Genomic DNA, 19,905 nt, shown 5'->3' with positions numbered 1-19,905 from the left:
TCTACTTGATGTATCTTATACATCACACCAATTGTATCATATATAATTGAATTTTCTCTTGTTAATTTGAACGTTTCAAACTAACCCTAAGAACTGATTCTCAACTTGAACCCATTGAGCAACCAATGGGACTTTATGGACCTATAGCTTGAAGGTCCAACGATACATGAATAGCTAACTAAACTCTCTAGTTACGAGATCAACCATCCATTAACTGTTAGACACTCCACTAAAGACTGACAGTTGCACTCTTCTCACTATAGATATATTCTGTGTCCATATTAACCAATCAACAGTGCGATAACCCTTCACAGATTGCTCGTAAGTACAGTTGGGCCAATTTACTGTTTTGCCCCTGAAGTTACATCTAACTCCTTAAGTACCACTGATTCCCATAATAAACAATAAGTCATAGTTCTACTATGACTGGGTCCTCTCTTATAAGAGTTCTCATGAAGGATCATCGTACTCATGATTGGTTATATCCGATGGACACAGAAATATATATATGGTAAGAAGAGTTCAACTATTGGTCTTTAGTGAAATGCCTCACAGTTAACGGATGGTGGATCTCGTGGCTAAAGAGTTTAGTTAGCTATTCATAGACCGTTGGAGCTTCGAGCCATAGGTCCATTAGGTCCCCTGGGTAGCTTGGATAAAGTCGAGAATAGGTATTTGGGTTAATTTGAAATGTTCAAATTGACAAGAGGAAGTTCGATTATATATGATATAATTGGATAGGTTAATTATATATGATATAATTGGCTAAATGTATGAGATACATTATTTTGGAGGAAATTAGATATAAATATGATTTATATCAAGTACATAGTAGATATATGATATCAAACTATAGAGTAAAAATATAATATGATTATATTTATGAATAATTTAATTGGTTAATTATATGATAATTGACCTAAAATTTCTCTTGGACATGCGTTAGTGGGAGCAGCCGCTTCGGTTTTGGTAACCGAAGAATAAAATGAAAATTTGTTTTATTTTTCAAAGGTTGGGAAAAAGTTGGCATCGGTATGGAAACGTAAACAATCGCGTAGTTGAGAGCCTATATGATAGTTGCTTAGCGCCTAAATGATTGCACGCTAGTTCCTAAATGATTGCTCAACTTTCCTAAACGATCACATAATGTGTCGTGTTTTCTAAACGATCGTCCACTTTTTACTAAACGATTGTTTAGTAAAACCTACACGATCGTGTAGCTTCTTCTAAACGATAAGCATTAGCTATACGATAGCTTCCTGTTCTCTCCCACTTGCTTATCGTTTACACGATTTGTTCTTCCTCATACCTCTACCAAACTTACTAAAGACCACACTTTGGGTTCTCACTCTGAGAATACCAAAGGCTCCATTTTGGTGGTGTCGTCCTCGTTGTTGTTCACTTATTCGTGATAGTTCGTACTGCTGCAGATGACTTGTTTGCTGGGTGATATAGATCGCGTTGAGGTCTTTCGCTGCATCGGAGTTCATCACTTGAAGAAGGTCTTCAACTGGTATGAGAACTCTTTCCCTTTATATTTTTATTGTTCGAAGTATGCCTTTAATTAGTGTGAATTTGCATAATTGTATGTTAGAATGTACGTGTTGTATGTCGGTCATTATGAAATTGGAAAGATCCAAATGTGCCCATGATGCTCTTCGTTAAAAGATCCTTCAGAGAATTCGTCTAATTTGGGAGCTGGGAACTCAGCTTCACAAGATGTAGTTCACTTCTTCCCCGAAGCAGGGGTAAGTAGATAGATTACTCTCTTAAGGGTTGATCCCAGGGCTTGAACGATGTGGCGTCACACATCTTCTCATGGCCCGAGAGTTGTTCACACATAGTAGAACTATGTTGTATTGTTCATTAGATGGATCAGTGGTACTTAAAGTGTAAGATGTAACTACATGGGCAAAATGGTAAATTGGCCAAACTGTACTTACGAGCATCTGTGAAGGGTCATCGTACTGATGATTGGTTATATCCAATGAACATAGAAATATATCCATGGTAAGAAGAGTTCAACTGTCGGTCTTTAGTGGAATGTTTGGGAATTAATAGATAGTGGATATCGTGGCTAAAGAGTTTAGTCAGTTATTCAAGTACCATTGGAGCTTCAAGCCATAGTTCCATAAGGTCCCCTTGGTAGCTTGGATACAAGTTGAGAATCAGTTTTTGGGTCAGTTTCAAATGTTCAAATTGACAAGAGGGAGTTCGATGATATATGATATAATTGAACTAGTTGATTATATATGATATAATTAACTTTATGTATGAGATACATTAATTTGGAGGAAATTGGATATAAATATGATTTATATCTAGTGAAGGAAAAATACTATGGTATATATGATATTAATCCGTAGGGTATTAATAAAATGTGATTATATTCATTGTCTATTAATTGGACGGTTAATGGATAATAGGTCGACGTCTCTTCTATTTTATAACGGATGAGTAAGTTGAAGAATCGTTTTGAGACGCTTAAATAGCTCACGGTGTGTTAAGCATTAGATGTGCGACATAGTGTTGAAGTGTGTCATCGTTTAGTAAAATCAGTGCCTATACGATCATGCTAAACGATCACTTACTTATCGATAGTGCTGAGCGATCGCTTAACGCTTACATCTGCACACGCTATTTACTAAACGATCGTTTACCTTTTTCTAAGTGATCGTTTAGCGCCCGATATTTACTAAACGATCATATAGATGATTGCTTAGCTTTTCCTACACGATCGTTTAGACGATCATATATTTCACCTAAATGATCGTATACTTCACCTAAATTATCAAACATTTTGTCTATAAGATAGACGAGCCTTTTTCCCACTTGCTTGATTGTTATATATGATCTCCCTTCCTCCTCCCCTTTACCAAATCCAAACAAAGGTCACCCTTTGGATTCTCACTCCGAGAATACTGAAGGCTCCGAGTGGTGGTGTCGTCCCCGTTTCCTTCTATTTGTGTGGAGATTGTTTGAGGTAGACGATTGGGATTTGATGAACGATAGCTTATCGTTTCAGCAAAAGAGAGATTTACTGTGAAGAATAAGTTTTCAACTGGTATGATTTCTGGATCTCTTATTTATTGTTCCTTTGAGCATGCCAGTAATTTAGCGTTATGAATGCATATTAGTATGTTTGAATGTATATGTGGAAGTTTTGTCATAATGAATTGGAAAGATCCGCTTCCGTTCGTAGGTACTCTTGAATAAAAGTTCCTTCACCACTTGTATATCTCATATACATGCTTAAGTTTACATACAATAACCACAAATATTTGTTTATTGGATAAGAGTAAATGCAAATAAAATAACTCTTGTTTTATTAATAACAATGTGTACAAAATTTACAAAGTACGAGACTCCGGGAGAATTAGGACACCAATCCCAACAGTAAAGTATAACGAGTGAAGAAACCCATTTTGAAAGGAACCGCAAGTGGAAGCAAGAACGAACCAAATTCCATTTTTCGTTGAATTTGAGATTTACAGTAGAACAAGAAAAAGATATGCATTGATATATAAATTACAACATGCTATCAAAAGGTTTTAGAAACCTTACCTTTGAAGACCTTTCTTCAAGATTCCCTCGAACAACACATGAACCCCTTGAAGACTTTCTTCAAGAAACCTTCGAACAAGAATGAACATGATCACAAAGACTTACTCCGTATTATTAGGTAGAGAGCCCAGGAATGGTGCGCTCCGGCTATTTTTAGATAAAGGAATTTTGTGGTAAGGAGGAAGGTTTGAGAAATGTTCACCAACAACTCAAACACACACAGAGAACTCTTCTGTGGTTTTCTCTTTGTCAAAATCGATGATCAGATCATTGAAGAATGAAACTCTCTCTTGTCTTTCAAACAACCAAAAACCACACATACCCACTTACGTGGGTGGAGAGAAAAAATGGGGGAGAGAGTTGTAACTCCCTCCCTCATTTTTATTTTAAAAGAATAAATATGATATTTAATATATATAAATATGATAACTAACTTATCATAGTGTGTATATGTGTGTGTGTGTAATCAAATATAATATATAACCTATAGATTTAATATTATATTACATACAATATAACCTACCGGTTATTTTCTCTCTTATATGGCATTTAATATAAATCACATTTATATTAAATTTAACAATTGCGAATTCAATTCATATTAATAATATTTGAATCTTATTCAAATATTTGTTTCCTCTCAATTAAGCTATAATGTTTCAAATACATTATAATATTATATCACATATAATTGAAACAACTTAATTATATGATATATAATTAAATCCCTCTACTAATTTGAACAATTCAAATTAATCCAAAAACTGATTCTCAAATAATCCTATCGAGTTACCAAGGGGACCTCGTGAACCTGTAGCTTGAAGCTCCAATGGTACATGAATAATTAATTAAACTATTTAATTAAATTATTCACCATCCGTTAACTGTCAGACACTCCACTAAAGACCGACAACTGCACTCTTCGTTCTATAGATATATTTCTGTATCTATTCGATATAACAAATCAACAGTACGATGACCCTTCACAAAGTTCTTGTAAATACAACTAAGCCAAAATTACTGTTTTGCCTCTATAATTACATCTAACTCTTTAAGTACCATTGATCTCTCTAATGAACAATAGATCATAGTCCAAATATGACTAAACCTCTCTCGGGCCAGGAAAGGGTGTGGCGCCATATTGTTCAAGACTCGAAATCAACCTTTAAATGAGAAATTTATCTACTTACCCCTACCTCGGAGAAAGAGTTAATTCCTTCTTGTGTAGCTGTATTCCCAACTCCCCAATCAGACGAATCCCTAAAATAGTAGACTTGTTGAGTCAGCAATTTGGCCACCCTCACCCATACAAATCAAAGGACCGTCCTCATAGGCAAGAGTTCATAACTCACTCAGAATTTAGGTCATGTTACCTATGGTCATCGTGATGAAATGTAAGTCTCTATTATGAACGTCATTTTATAATGAGACTAAACATTTCATGGTCCAGTCTTATATAAACTCCTTTGGATAGAATATCCCCGTTCACATGTCTATACATGAATGGTTAGGATTAGATCATTTGTAGCACTTTATAACAATTGTAACACCTATGATAAGGTACCTAACTTTATCCATCTACTACAGACCATTTAGGTTATCACTTAAACATGATCCACCCGTATGTCTCTACCTACATGTTTAAGTTATAAGATAACCTTGGATGTTAATTTATTGGTTTGTGGTTAATGCTATTGGGGTCGATGCCCTAAATCTTCTAGGGTTCTATAGTTTGTAAAAATTGTTAAACAAACTCATTATGTATTAAATAAAATATATGATATTTTATTCAATGTCTATAAAATATTTTATATTTTAGTTGCATTAACCACAAACGTAAAAACAAACATCCAAGGTTATCTTTGTAACTTAAACATGTATGTTGAGACATACGAGTGGATCATGTTTAAGTGATAACCTAAAATGGTCTGTAGTAGATGAGGCTGTGTACCTTATCCTGATGACACTACGAGTATGGCCCGCTTTGTAGGTGCTAAAATTGTTTTAAAGTGCTACAAATGATTTGATCCTGATCATTCATGTATAGACATATGAGCGAGAATATTCTATACAAAGAAGTTTATATAAAATCGGACCATGAAATGTTTAGTCTCATTATATAACACCGTTCATAATAAAGACTTATATTTCACTAGAATGACCATAGGTAACATGACCTGAATCCTGAGTGAGTTGTGAACTTCTGTCTATGAGGGCGGTCCTTTGATTTGTATGGGTGAAATTGGCTAGATTGCTGACTCAACAAGCCTACCATTTCGTGGATTTGTCCGATTGGGGAGCTGGGAAAACAACTACACAAGATGGAATTCACTCATTCTCCGAGGCAAGGGTAAATAGATGAAGGAAATCGGACATGAGTATTTTCATGAACAGCGAAAGGATCTTTCAAATTTTCAATCATATATGAACATACACATTTACAGTCACAAACGATAACAATATGATTATGTGTAAAACAGAAATTACAACATGCTTTTCTACAGATCAAGGAAAAGAATCAACAAACCTTTGAAGACCCATCTTCAAGATCCCTTAATCATGAATGCTCGATCACAGTAACACAGCAACACACAAATGTTCGTACAACATGACCGTTACACTGAACAATCACAACGAACACGAACAAAGCGATCACCAAGGTCACGAACACCCCGACCACCACGAAAAACCTTCACAAAACCTCGACTGTGTCGAGTTAAAAATGACACCCCAAAAAAGGTTACCTCGGTATTCTCGGTGTGAGAATCCAGAGTGTAGGCTCTGTTTGGACTTGGTTAGAGGCAGAAACCAGAGGAAGAACAAACAGGTAAACGTTTGAGCAAGTGAGAGAAGATAAAGCCTATCGTATAGGTCGATTCCTAATCGTTTCACAAAAGTTATGCGATCATTTAGCTCATCGTCTAGTTGAGTGTCTATCGTGTAGGAACACTCCACGATCATCTAGTCTCTCCAACCTGTCATTTAGTAAGTCTGATTTACTTGACAACTCTTCCGTGAGTACTTTCCGATAGTGGAAATCTCAAATCCGCATTAACTAAATTTTGGAAAACATTTTTCCTTATATCTCACGGTTACCATGAAACCACCAATAACCTCCCACTCAATTGGTTATTAGAGAAAAAGAGATAATTATCCAGTAATTAATATTATTATAAATATAAATGTTAACCAACTTATCATACTATATTTATAACCTATAGTTTTAATATTTCATCTCATGAAACATATAAACCATAACTATTTTTCTATTCCATGGGTCTTAATGTAAATCTCATTTACATTAACCCTCCACTTGATGTATCTCATACACCATACCGATCATATCATATATAATCGAACTACCTCTTGTCAATTTGAACTTTTTAAATCAACACCAAGAACTGATCCTCAACTTGAATCCATTAAGCTATCAAGGGGACCTTATAGACTTGTAGCTCGAAGCTCCAACGGTACGTGAATAACTAACTAAACTCTTTAGTCAAGGATCCACCATCCGTTAACTTCCAGGCACTTCATTAAAGACCGACAGTTGAACTCTCCTTACCACAGATATATTATGTGTCCATCTTAACCAATCAACACTGCGACAACCCTTTTTCACAGATCGCTGTAAGTACAGCTCGGCCAATAACCTTTATGCCCCTGTAGTTACATTTAACTCCTTAAGTACCACTAATCTCTCTAATGAACATAAGTCATAGTTCTACTATGATTGAGTCCTCTCTTCCAAAGAGAAGTTGTGGCCACTGTGTTCAAGCCCTGGAATCAGCCCTTAAAAGAGCAATCTATCTACTCACCCTTGCTTCGGGGAAGGAGTAAATTCCATCTTGTGTAATTGAGTTTCCAACTCCCAAATCAGGCATGTCCCAAAAAAGGTAGGTATGTTGAGTTGGCAATCTAGCCACTCTCAACCATGCTAATCAAAGGACCGTCCTCAAAGACAGGAGTTCCCAAAATACTCAGAATTGAGGTCATGCCACATATGGTTATTTAGGTAAGATGTAAGTCTCCAGTATGAACGACGTTATATACAAATACTAGTTATCTCATGGTCCGGTCTTATACAAACTCTTTACGTAGGACACCCCTGCTCACATGTCTCCACATGAATGGTCAAGATCTACTATTTGCAGTAGTTTACAACACTTGCAAACCCCTACAAAGTGGGTTGTATCTGTAGTGTCATAAGGATCAGGAATCCCTCCTTAATCCTTATACTACAGACTTATATAGGTTATCACTTAAGGCATGATCCACTTGTATACCTCATATACATGCTTAAGTTTACATAAGATAACCATGGAATTTTGTTTATTGGATATGAGTAAATGCCATAATGAAATAATACTTATTTTATTCATAAACAATGTGTATAATTACAAACAATGAGACTCCGGGAAAATGGGACACCAATCCCAACAGTAGATAAATTGCTCCCTTAAAGGCTGATTCCGGGTCTTGAACAATGTGGCGTCATAACCTCTCCTTGCCCGAGAGGGGTTTAGTCATAGTTGGACTATGATTTATTATTCATTAAAGGGATAAGTGGTAGTTAAGAAGTTAGATATAACTACAGGGGAAAAACAATAATTTAGCCTAGCTATACTTATGAGCAATTTGTGAAGGATCATCGTATTGTTGATTGGTTATATCCAATGGACACAGAAAAATATATGTAGTACGAAGAGTGCAGTTGTGGTCTTTAGTGGAGTGGTCGACAGTTAATGAATGGTGAATAATTTAATTAAAGAGTTTAATTAATTATTCATGTACCATTAGAGCTTCAGGCTACAGGTTCATGAGGTCCCCTTGGTAGCTCAACAGGATTTAGTTGATAATAAGTTTTTGGATTAATTTGAATTGTTCAAATTAATAGAGGGATTTAATTATATATGGTATAATTAAGTTGTTTCAATTATATGTGATACATTTGTCATAATGTATTTGATACACTATAGCCTAATGGGAGGAAATAAATATTTGAAGAGATTCAAATATAGTTTCTATAAATTGGATTCATAGTTGTTAAATTTAATATAAATATGATTTGTATTAAATGTCATACGAAAGAGAAAAGAAACTATAGTTTATATTGTATGTGATACAATATTAAAACTAAGTGGGTGGTGGTTATTTTAGCAAGGAGAATAAAAGAAAAATGTTTTCTTCTTCTTTTTCTAAGGCTGTTAAACGATTAAGATAGTGGAGAAAAATACAGAATAGTGTGTTTTGTCTTGAGTTTTGAAAGTTCTCAACCTTTCCTCCTACACATTAAGTTTTCTCTCTTGACCAAAATAGTCAGAGCCCACTACTCCTAGCATCTCACCTTGAGAATACCAAGGTATCTTTTGTTGTAGTGTCCGATTTTGTTCGAGGTTAATCTTGAAGAAGGTCTTCAAGATGTTCATGATTTGTTCGAGGGAAAAACACAAAGAAATGTCTTCAAAGGTGAGGTTTCTTGAAACCCTTTCTTTTAAAATATGCTGTAATTTATAATTAAATACATATCTTGTTGTTTGTTTACTGTAAACTTTATATTCAATAAAAATGGAATTTGGTCGTTTCCGCTCAAGGTTCTCTCCATGTTAGAGTTCCTTCAAATGAAACTACAATATCATATATTTTATAGACAATGAGTTTGAATAAAATATCATATAATTTATTAAATAAACAATGAGTTTTTTCAATAATATTTACAAACTACAAGGCCCTACGAGATTTAGGGAGTTAACCCTAATAATCTCCCACTTGTCCTAAAGTTAGTGGGGTGTACAAGAAAATTACAAGTACAAAACAAAAAACTAGGGCACAAAGGCACTGTAAAAACATCTCCCATTTGCCTTAGTCCAGCCGCGGACGGTCTCATAGACCCATGCTCTATAGGTGACCCTTAAACACTATAGCCATGAGAGCCTTCGTAAACGGATCAACAACGTTGTGCTCCAAAGCTATCTTTATGATAATGACATCCCCTCAATACACAATCTCTCTGATGAGATGGTATTTTCGCTCTGTATGCTTGTCATGCTTATGACTCCCAGGCTTTTTGGAATTTGCCACAACACCACTGTTATCACAATAAAGGGTGATGGGCCTAGACATGTCTGGAACAACTTCTAGATCAATCAAGAACTTCCTGAGCCAAAAGCAGCTTCACAAGTCGCTACATATTCGGCCTCCATGATGGAGTCAGTAGTGCACCTCTGCTTAGTGCTTCACCAGACTACAACTCATCCGTTAAGAGTGAATACTGATCCTAAAGTGGATTTTCGAGAATCCTTATTAGCCTAAAAATCAAAGTCTGCGTATCCTGTAAGGATCAAATCCTTAGAACCATACACAAGCATGTAGTCCCTCATTCTCTGAAGATATTAGAGGATATTCTTTACAACAGTCCAGTGAACCTATCCTGGATTAGACTGATATCTACTGACTATCCCCACAACGTAGCAGATGTCAGGTCTAATACATAACATCACGTACATCAAACTACCAACGGAAGATATATAGGGGACTCATCTCATGTCCTCAACCTCTTGAGGTGCTTAGAACATTTCTTCTTAGACAATGTAACTCCATGACGAAAAGGCAAAAGGCCCCATTTGGGGTTATGCATAGAGTACTAGATCAACATCTTGTCAATGTACGATGCTTGAGACAGTGCAAGCACTTTGTTCTTTCGATCCTGAAAGATCTGAATCCCAAGAATAAACTGAGCCTCTCCCAAATCTTTCATTTGGAATTAGGTTGCCAGTTCTGAACTAAAGTCAGTAAACCTATATAATTCCCAATGAGTAGGATATCGTCTACATATAACCCTAGGAAAACTACTATACTGTGATGATTTTCTTGTAGACACAAGGCTCATCAATGTTTTGGTCAAACCCATAAGATTTGATCACAGTATCAAACCTTATGTTCAAGGATCGAGATGTTTGTTTCAGTTCATAAATGGATCGATTCAGTTTGCAAACCTTTTTCTCTTGACCATGGGCTATGAATCCCTCGGGTTGCACCATATAAATGGTCTCCTCAAGATTACCATTCAGAAAGGCAGTCTTGACATCCATTTGTCGTATCTCATAGTCAAAACATGAGGTAATGGATAGGAGGATGCGGATAGACTTAAGCATGGCAACAGGCGAGAAAGTCTCCTCATAGTCAATTCCCTCCACCTGGGTATAACCCTTTGCCACAAATCTAATCTTGAAAGTTTGCACCTTCCCATCAGCACCCCGTTTCCTCTTGTAGATCCATTTACAACCTATAAGTGTAACCCTATCAGGAATCTACAAGATCCTATTGGGGTTGATGTTCTAAAGTCTCGTGTCTTGTAGTTTGTAAACAGTTTGTACAAGTGCTTGTGTTATATAATAATATTTTACTTCATATATTATATTTTGCTCAGTTGCATGTTTTATTTGTTTTACCACAAACCAATAAACATAAAATACCTGATTATTTATATGTGACTCAATCATGTATGTGGTGACATACAAGTGGACCATGTCTTGAGTAATAACTAAAATGGTCTGTAGTATATGGATATAGGAGGGAAACCTTATCTTGGTAACGCTATGGATGCGGCTCGCTTTGTGGAATGGTCATAAGTGTTGTGACTTGTCACAGATGGTCTGATCCTAATCATTCATGTTAGGGACATGTGAGCGGGGGCATCTCATACAAAGAGTTTGTATAAGACTTGACCACGAAATGTTAACGTCTCGTTATATAACAATGTTCATGACAGAGACTTCACTTCACTAGAATGACCATAGGTAACATGACCTTAATCCTGAATGAGTTGGGAACTCCTGCCATTGAGGGCGGTTCTTTGATTTGTATGGGTGCAAGTGGCCAGGTCGCCAATTCAAATCTACCATTTTGGGGATTCGTCTGATTTGGGAGCTGGGAACTTAGCTACACAAGATGGAAATTACTCCTTCCCTGAGGCAGAGGTAAGTAGATAGATAGCTCCCTTAAGGGCTGATTTCAGAGCTTGAACGATATGGCGCCACACACCTTCTCTTGGCCCAAGAGGTGTTTACACATAGTTGGACTATGTTGTATTGTTCATTAGAGGAATCAGTGGTACTTAAGGAGTGAGATGTAACTATAGGGACAAAACGATAATTTGGTCCAGCTATACTTACGAGCATCTGTGAAGGGTCATCGTACTCATGATTGGTTATATCTGATGGACACAGAAATATATCTATGGTAAGAAGAGTTCAGCTGTTGGTCTTTAGTGGAATGTTTGACAGTTAACGGATGGTGGATCTCTGGCTAAAGAGTTTAGTCAGATATTCACGGACCATTGGAGCTTCGAGCCATAGGTCCATTAGGTCCCCTGGGTAGCTTGGATAAAGTCAAAAATCTGTGTTTGAGTTAATTTGAAATGTTCAAATTGACAAGAGGAAGATTGAAGGTTTGCGTTGGTGTGAAAACGTAATCGATCGCTTAAACTCGAGAGCCTATACCATAGTAGCTCAGCGCCTAAATGATCTCATACCTCGCACCTAAACGATTGCCTACTTAGCGCCTAAACAATCGCACACTAAGTCCTAAATGTTCAGTTAGCTTTCCCAAATGATCGTATAGTGTATCGCATTTGCTAAACGATCACCTACCTTTTTTTCTAAACGATCGTTCAGTAGAAACTACACGATCATGTAGTTTCTTCTAAGTGATAAGCATCTTGCTCTGCAATAGCTTCATATTCTCTCCCACTTGCTTATTACCTACAAGATCAGTTCTTCCTCCTACTTCTACCAAACTCACCAAAGACCACTCTTTGGGTTCTCAGTCCGAGAATACCTGGGGCTTGTTTTTAGTGGTGTTGTCTCCGCTGCGTTTGTGTGTTTGCGGTTGTTCGTGCTGTTGTAGTTGACACATCTGCAGGGCATTGGTTGATCAAATAGAGATCTTCCGGTGCATTGAGTTCCAAAGCTTGAAGAACATCTTCAACTTGTATGAGAACTCTTCCCCTTGTTTTTGCTCGTTCAAAGCATGCCGTTAATTACTGTTTGTTTGCATAACTATGTGTTTGAATGTATATGGTGTATTTTGGTCACTGTGAAATTGGAATGATCCGAACACGCTTGTGAAACTCTTCGTTAAGAGATCCTTCAGATCCCATACTCAACATGATTTTAATTTTTGGTTTGTGCTCCCTTATATGATCCTCCTCAAGGAAGGTAGCGTTTGTCAACACAAACACTTTGATCTCCTTAGGATCATCAAAGTAACCCCCTCATGTCCCTTTGGGGTACCCTAGAAATAGGCACAACCTCGAACGTGGTTCCAGTTTCTTAGAACTAGCCTCAAGCACATGTGCTGGGCAACCCAGATGCGGAAGTGACGCAAACTAGTTTTACATCCGTTCCACAACTCCAAAGGTGTTCTAGCAACACTCTTGGAAGGAACACAGTTGAGGATATAAGCTGCAGTCTCTACTACAAAGTCCCAAAACGAGTTCCGTAAGAAAGCGTAACTCATCATTGATCGAACCATATCCAACAGGGTTCAGTTTCTCCTATCCGATATGCCATTCTGCTGAGGTATACCAGGTGCTGAGAGTTGGAAAACGATTCCATGTTCTATCATATAGTTCTGGAACTCAGAATCCAAAAACTCTCCACTCCGGTTAGATCGAAGTGTCTTAATTCATTTATCTAATGCGTTTTCAACTTCAGGCTAACTATTTGAACTTTTAAAGGATTCTGACTTCTGTTGCATTAAATAGACATACCCATACGTCAAATAATCATCATTAAAAGTGATAAAATACTCGTAGCCTCCTCTAGTTCGCACATTCATCGGACCACAAAGATCTGAATGCACTAACTCTAATGGCTCTTTAACTCGATAACCTTTTCTAGTAAAAGGTCTTTTAGTCATCTTGCCTTCAAGGCATGACTCGCACACAGGTAAAGAATTTTCCTCTAACTTGTTTAGAAGTCCATTCTTCACCAACCTCTTAATCCTATTGAAATTGATGTGCCCTAATCGAAGGTGCCAAAGTTGGGAATTTTCTTTAGGATAAACTTTAAGTCGTTTATTTTGAGTTACAACGGTTTTAAACATCTCTATATTGTAGAGGTTATTTATTGCTAACGGTCTTAGCACATATAAATTATTTTCTAGCAAAGCTGAACATATCTCAACACTATATTTCAGAATAAACACTTTATTAACTGAAAAATTAAGAGTGTATGTACATTCAAGCAAGGAATTTACAGAAATTAAGTTCCTCTTTAACTCAGGAACAATATATACATCTTCCAAAATGATAAACCTATTTTGTAAAGTCAATCGGAGGCCTCCCACTGCCACAGTTAAGACGACATACCCGGTGCCTATCGCATTTTCATCTCATCAGCCTCAAGCTGCCACCAGTATCTAATCCCCTGAAAAGAAGAACAAATATGGTTTGTGGCCCCAGAGTCTATAATCCAGGTAGAATCATCATTCTCCACTAAACAAGTTTCCAAAACCAATAAGTCACATTTACCTTCTTTGGCCTTGGATTTTGCCTTCTTCCTTTCCTTTAACCAACGTTGGCAATTTCGCTTCCAGTGCCCATCCTGGTTACATTGAAAACATTTTTCTTTTTCAATCGGCGCTGGTTGCCTACCCCGTTGAGTGGCAGGTTGTGGGTTAGCCGATGCCTTCCTATTCCCTTTACTACCCTTCTTCTTCTTCCATTTGTTAGTGTCGGAAGAAGATGGTACAGACTTAGTTCCTAAGGTCGAACCTCGAAGGAACTTTTTAGATAATGAAGCAACATTTACCTCACTAATTATCTTCTCCTTGCTCTTCAGCAAGGATTGGAACGTCTACAACTTGTTGAAGATAATTGTAGAGGTGTAATCAACCTTGTTTAGAACAGTGTTGCTTACAAAGTGCAGGAAGCTTTCTGGCAACATTTGCAGAATTATGCTAACCTAGCTGCCCTCATCGATGCGAGCCACATTCATCTTCATCACATTAAAGTGGACCATCATGTTTAGAACATTTTCTTGAACAGATGTACCCTTCTTCATTTTGGAGTTGAAGATGCACTTCAATGCATCATGTTTCGCTGCCCGAATGGTTTTTCGAACATTCCCTTTAAGAACTCCATGATCTCACGTACAGTGACCATGGGCTCATGCTTCTTGGCCAAGACATCATTCAGGCTGGCCAAGATATACACTCGGGCCTTCTCATTTACCCATGTCCATCGCTCATACGCGTCTCAAACGTTTAGAGTAGCAGTAGAAGGTGGAAGAGGAGGACACTCCTTCGTAAGGGTGAATCAAAGGTCATCAATGATAGGTATTATGAGTAATGAATTCTTCCAACTAGTGTACTTGTCGCTAGTTAGTTTGTCGGTGGCTAATAAAGCTAAAGTAGTGGTTGCCATAATTTAAAAGTTAATAAAAACAAGAACAAACTTAATAAGTCTACTTGCATTACAACTTTTAACACCAATTTTAGGTTTTAGCAAAATAGTCCTATTGTACCCTAAGTGATTTGACATCTATTTTGCAATGATGCCCTAACGAGATAGGACAAAAGTCACCGTTGGGGTGATCAAGTGCCCCTTCACTAGGATGTGGCATTCTCAACTATTAGATAGAAACAACTTTTGTAACTGGCTGTAATAGTCACCATTTTTCGGTCCAGAATTCGTTGATGGCCTTAACAATTTCGCGTAAGTGTAACCCTTCATTTTAGGCCCAAGAGTCCCGCCCTAATGCGCCCACCGTAGGGGAAAAAATAGATTAGGACAAGAGACTAAAGCAATCTTATCCTTTTCAGAAGTTCAAATAAAGAGTTGTGCAAATACTGTTATCCTTCAAGGGGACACTCCCAGGGTGCCTCGAGGCAATGCACAAAACGTTATCTAACCTAATGAGAGAGAGCGTGGGATATGTTGTCACACGTCCTACTCCTACTTACTATGAATATTCTCTCCATTTACCTTGGTATTGACATACCTAAACACCATCCTTTAGTTGGACACTCCCAGGGTGCCACAAGGCCGAGGATAGATATCACGGTGTGAACTTTTAGGGAGAAACGTGTAGAGGTTTAAGTGAAGTATTATATACCCCAAATACCTCCCACTGAATGCTGTACCTAGGGATTCATTAACTTAGACAATCCGACTACTGATTTCATGAAAGTGAGAGTTTGATTTGCTAAAAACAACTCTTGCGTTTGATAATAAAACAAGTTCGAATCAAGTCTTATTAAACACTTTAACATACTATCATCAAATTTGCATGCATGCGGCAAATCAATCTAATTCACTTTTTCAGGTAGGTTCCCAGGCAAAGGTATTCTGTTTTCGTCAGCTTAAAAACCCTAGCCTAGATAGAACCCGCCTTAGACAAAAGGTCCCTTATAGATAGATTTGGTACATATTTAATCTTTTATTAGTCAATTTAATCCTACTAAACCGATTAAAAGATTAAACTTACATTTCTAATCTCATTAGAACCGTGATCTCAAGTCTATCTCAATCAAATTTTAAAACTCTTTTAAAACATGATTAAACCTAAGTTTGCATGCATATCTTTCTTATTAATTTTAGTTCTAATTTCTATTATGACACTTATAAAAAGAAAAAACTAAAACCAACAACATTGCTAAGCTAGACTAGGTATTTATAACTTTAATAAATTAACCTATGTGTCATGCTTCATGCAATGTTCATCCATTACTATATATAACTCTTATATAACTTGTAATGAACCTAGCATACATGCTTTCATACACCCTTATACTATAACATTTATAATATAAAGATGATGCATGGATATGTTTAATGCATGCATATATTATAACTCTTATATTATATGATGCATGAGCATGCTTTAAAGTAATTTAATCATGCAAACTACTATATTATAACTCTTATAATATAAAGATGATGCATGAACAAATGCATAACCTATGGTGGGATTTAAAACTATATGACAAACTTTATGAAATATAATTAAACACACATCACATGTACATTCATAAAAAATCAATGGGCCAGGATAGTTAGCCTACAAAATCGGAAAATAAAAGCTATCTTTTACAAAAACCATCGAGCCAACCAATTCAAACAGGCGAATTGGGTCTTGAACTGCCCGGGCGAAGCCTCGATCCATTGATCACATAGTAACTTCTTGTAATCGTCGAGTAACGCTGAACAAATGTAAACGATTGTGTAACATGGATCGAGTGCCTATGACTATGCGATGAAGCATGAAGGCCACACAATCGTGCAACACACATCATGTAATGCATGTCCAAATGATCAAGTAGACGACAATATGCGATGAATCATGGTCGTCTAAACGATCGTGGAGCAAGTGTCACGTATAGTATACCAAGTGATCGAATAGCCAACGACTATGTGATGAAGCATACTGGCTTACTCAATCTTTCAGTGTGTGCGCCTACCATGCAGAGTATTATATACTCAACGATCATTTACCTCAGTGTCTACGCGATTGAATAACCAATACTACATGACCAAGTAATCTCTTTACTCGATCACGTAGCATCAACCATGCAATCTTTTAGCAAATACTACACGATCGAGTAGAACTTTTCTACACGATCATGTAGTCAAATCTAAACGATCGTTCAGCCTGAGCTACACGATGTGACCAACCTTTAGTCGTCTTCCTCGATAAAAATGATATCTCCATGCTTTGAACCTTCATCACGAATGACTCTTACAGACTCAAACTCTTTGAATACGGACTCGATAGCAAAGTTATTATGCCCAAAAACACAGAGGCCCTTACAAATTAACTTGAAATGTAAAGAAAACTTTAACAAATAAAGGCAATCATCTCGAAACATCCATCAATTCACATCCACAACTACATCTAACGTTTAAACGCATTGCAGACATCATAAAACCCACCACGACTGCAAATGTAATTCAATACATCAATGGAATTTGGAATATCAGAACAACCTGACTCTGATACCAATTGAAGGAACTCTTAATAAAGAGAACTAGTGAGTGGAATCAAATCGTTCTAAACACTATTGTGAAAGAACATACACATTTACAATCAAACAACACTAGTTATACATAAACGTTAAATTATAGTGAACATACCCTTGAAGATCTTTTCTTCTTGTATCTTTCGATCAAACAGCATGAATGCAATGCCTCAGCAATATCCTCGAACAGCAATGAGTAACACTCGACCCTCGACCCTCGAACAGCAAGCAGACACCACCACGAGGTTACCTTGGTATTCTCGGTGTGAGAATCCAATAGTGGTGAGCTCTATATGGATTTGGTAAAGGGAAAGGAGGAATTGACTGATCGTGTAAATGATCTAGTAAGTGGGAGAAGACAGAAATCTATCATGTAGACTTAAGTACTCGATCATTTAGAAGCGAGTGACCATTATATAGAAAACTCGATGCACAATCGTTTACCTCTCAAGCTCAAGCTATCATATAGCTTTTTGGTTAATGTGCGTTCTATTATCATTCGATTATTAAAAAATGAAAACGATTTTCATTTTATCCATAAGTTACCATAACTGATTACAACTTCCCACTAATTTGGTTATTAGAAGAAAAACTGAAACCAATTATCCCATAATTGATTTAATTATAAATAAATAATATATTCGTAACCTATAGTTTTAATATCACATCTCATGCAATATACAAACTATAGTTCTTTTTCTCCTTTATGGCATTTAATATTAATTCCTCCAATTAATGTATATAATACATCAAATCAATTAGATCACATATAATTGAATCAATTTAATTATATCATATCATATATAATCAAATTCCCTCTTATTAATTTGAACACTTCAAACTAACCCAAAAACTTATTCTCAACATGAATCCATTGAGATGCCAAGGGGAGCTTATGAACCTGTAGTTTGAAGCTCCAACGGTACGTGAATAATTGACTAAACTCTTTAATCACGATATCCACTATCCGTTAATTGTCGGGCACTCTACTAAAGACCACAACTGCACTCTTTACATTATAGATATATTTCTGTGTCCATTGGATATAACAAATCAATAGTACGATGACCTTTCACTAATCACTCGTAAGTATATATGGGCCAATTTACTATTTTACCCTTATAATTACATCTAACTCCTTAAGTACCACTGATTCCTCTAATGAACAACACATCATAGTCCTACTATGTGTAAACAATTCTCAGGCCATGAGAAGGTGTGGCGCCACATTGTTCAAGCCCCAGAATCAGCCCTTAAGGGAGCAATTTATCTACTTACCCTTGCTTCGGGGAATGAGTGAATTTCGTCTTGTGTAGCTGAGTTCCCAACTCCCCAATCAGACGAATCCCCAAAGTGGTAGGTTTGAGTCGATGATTTGGCCACTCGCACCCATGCAAATCAAAGGACCGCTCTCTCAGGCAGAAGTTCCCAACTCACTCAGGATTAAGGTCATGTTATCTATGATCATACTAGTAAAATGAAAGTCTCTATCATAAACGAAGTCAAATAACAAGACTAAACATCTCGTGGTCTGGTCTTATAAAAACTCCTTTGTATAGAGCATCCTCGCTCACATGTTTAATACATGAATGGTGAGGATCAAACCATTTGTAGCATCTTACAACACTTGTAACATCTACAAAGTGGGCCACACTAGTAGCTGTCTCTTATACACATCTAGATGTGTATAAGAGACAGCTTGTAACATCTACAAAGTGGGCCACACTAGTAGCGTCACTAGGATAAGGTTTCCCTCCTTTATTCATATACTACAGACTATTTAGTTATCACTTAAAGCACGATCCACTTGTATGTCTCCACATACATGCTTAAGTTACAACGACAACCAGGGATCTTAGTTTATTGGTTTGTGGTTAATGTAACTAAAATATTTCATATTTCATAGACAATAGTGAATAAAATATCTCATATTATTACATCACAAAGAGTTTGTTCATACTACAAACTATAGGACCTTACGAGATTTAGGACATTAGTGGCGTTGTTGAATAATCGAAGCGTTGTGACGCTAGGAGTAGCGTTGCAACGCTGAGTATTCTGTCAAAAACTCTATACTTAATGCTCGATGACACGATACTCGATGCTCGTTTACTCGGTGCATTTTACTCGATAATACTCGACACCCCTTTACTCGATGATACTCGACGGCTGATTATACTCGTTGAAACTATATGGCATTTTGGTAATTTCAACTTCTTTGAAGCCCGGATGCTCAAATCAACTCCAAATTGCTTTAAATCAGTCTCGTTCTTCACCAAATGATTAATTTTACCTCTTGATTACTCGGTACCTGCAAAA

The sequence above is a fragment of the Benincasa hispida genome, chromosome 11 (assembly GCF_009727055.1).
Source record: "Benincasa hispida cultivar B227 chromosome 11, ASM972705v1, whole genome shotgun sequence".
NCBI lineage: Eukaryota > Viridiplantae > Streptophyta > Magnoliopsida > Cucurbitales > Cucurbitaceae > Benincasa > Benincasa hispida.
Note: the sequence above shows the minus strand (reverse complement) of the source record.